General features: G+C 57.0%; 1 non-coding gene across 1 annotated transcript; it reads right to left on the bottom strand.

The window, feature by feature from the left end:
- Positions 1–1,647: 1,647 nt before the first annotated feature.
- Trnaq-cug (transfer RNA glutamine (anticodon CUG)) lies at positions 1,648–1,719 on the bottom strand. The gene has a single exon. It is a non-coding gene; the product is annotated as a tRNA-Gln (tRNA).
- Positions 1,720–2,162: the final 443 nt, after the last annotated feature.

A 2,162-nucleotide genomic window follows, 5' to 3' on the forward strand; every position in this document is an offset into this window, starting at 1 on the left:
CCCTTTCCTGCTTCCTGTTTGCCAGAGGGTGAGCAACTTTCCTCTGCCTCATCCTTCTGGGGTGATGTTTCTGCCTTACCACAGCTCAAAATTTTAAAAAGGAAGAAGAAAAGAAACAAAAATAGACTCAGCTGACCATGGACTGAAACCTGACACCGTGAGGCAATATAAAGGTTTCATGCTGATTTTCTTTAAATGTAAGTTTCATCACTGGAGCTTTTTGGAGGCCAAAGGCCCTCAGAGGGAGAGTGCGGTCCTCCTCTCTGAGCAGCAGGGACTCCTGCTCCCAGGAGTGTCCCAGGAAAACCCCTCAACCTATAGTAGGTTTGCCCTGAAAGGAGCTATAGAGAAGGAGCCATAGACTTCATCGTACCTGGGAATTTTCTCTCGTTTAAAGGGGGATATTGAATCCAATTATTGCTTCAAAACTGCCTCCATAACGTGTCCTAGTTGCACGGTGGAAGGCATTTTTACATGGAGGGCAGGGGAAATGCTCATTCCTTGCCCATCCTCAGCTCAGGGCCCAGGCCTCTATAACAAAGAAACAGAGTAACAAGAGGAAAGCATGCACGTTTATTTAGTCACAAGCTTTTCCTGCCACAGTGCCTTCCTTCCTAAGGAAGAAAGGGGAGTAAGCTGTGGACCCAGAGGTGTTTTCTACATTGCATTGTTGAAGAGTGGGCCGCAGTTAAGGAAGAGTGATCTAAGGTGATCAGCAAGGAAAGGAAGCAAGGCCCACTGGGTTCATGTCGTGTCCCTGGCTCAGAGATAAGATGCTTCTTTCCTCTGGGTACAGGGGGATCCCTCTCACGTGAGGGTCTTAGGACGTGCTTCCATGGAGAAGGGGGGTGGGGGTGGTAAACTTTCCACTCTGTTCCCCAATTGCTTTGACTTCTGTCATTCAGTGTGCCCGTGCCTTGGAGCTGGGGTAGTGTTCCATCCCAGGCCTGCAGAGCGGCCTCAGGGAAAGCGGGCTTCGTGCCTTTCCTTCCTGCACTCCAAACCAGGGAGCCAGCAAGCCCCCGGCCTCTGCCTCCCTGCGCTCGACCCCCTCCCGCCCGCCCAGAACGGAAGGTGCGGGAACCCAGGCCCGGCAAGTGCTGGGCTGCATCCGGGGTGGTGTGCCTGGTGGATGGCTCCCTGAGCCCGGAGGAGCCACAGGCGGCGACCTGGGCTGGGCTGCGCCGTCCCCTGCGCCCTGCCCTTCCCGTTTCTGCTCGGCACCGGCCTGTGGCCTCCCGGGGCTCCGCGGCGAGGCCGGGGTCAGTCTCTCCGTGGCTCGATGCCGCAGCGCCGTAGTACCCTGTGGGCAGTGGGCAGGACCCGAGCCTTGCCCGCAGCTCGGCTTTAGAGAGCACCGCACTTGGGCCTCCTCTCCCAGGGCCCCGCGGCCTCCGCTCGCCGCCTGGGCTGCAGCTCGTGTCCCCTGGCGACGGGACCTCCACGCCGCCGCTCGCTGGAGGGGTCCGGCGACTCCGCTCTCCGCCCGGGGTCACCTCCGCAGAGGAGCCAGAAACTCTGGACAGAATCTGCCTGTGCAGAGCCACCAGGGGCCGCCTGCCGCCAGCACAGGCCGCGCACGCGGAGGACAGGGCTGGTGCTGGGTCCTCGGAGGTGGGCTGGGGACTTGCGACAAGGAAAAGGGAAAGGTCCCACCGAGATTTGAACTCGGATCGCTGGATTCAGAGTCCAGAGTGCTCACCATTACACCATGGAACCCACGGAGGCGGGCTCTGAATCCTGCTCAGAGGTGGCCATGGACGAACGGCATGCCTAGGGACCAGTGCCAGGGACTTCATCTGCTACAAACACGCGGGGCCAAATGCTCTTGAGGCTCCGGCAGAGGAAGTACCCGTGCGGCCCCCATCTTTCTCTGCCTCTGGTGACCACTTTCCTATCAGGTGAAAGTTCTGCAAGCGACACTGTGATTTTCCTTTCCTGCTCTTTCCACTTTTCCCTTGACCCAGGGAGACCCCAGGATTGTCAAGATGGGACCTGGGACTCCAGAGTGCCTTGGCTTACAGGACCCAGATTAGGTAAGGTGTATCATCAAGGGAGGATTGCTGTGCAGGGAACTCTCTTTTTCATATAATTAAGATAGGTTTGTTGGTCTGGGAAGGGGATATATTCTTTTTCACAATGAATGCAGATTTGTTGAGTTA

Source organism: Urocitellus parryii, chromosome 11 (assembly GCF_045843805.1).
Source record: "Urocitellus parryii isolate mUroPar1 chromosome 11, mUroPar1.hap1, whole genome shotgun sequence".
In the NCBI taxonomy this organism is placed as follows: Eukaryota; Metazoa; Chordata; class Mammalia; order Rodentia; family Sciuridae; genus Urocitellus; species Urocitellus parryii.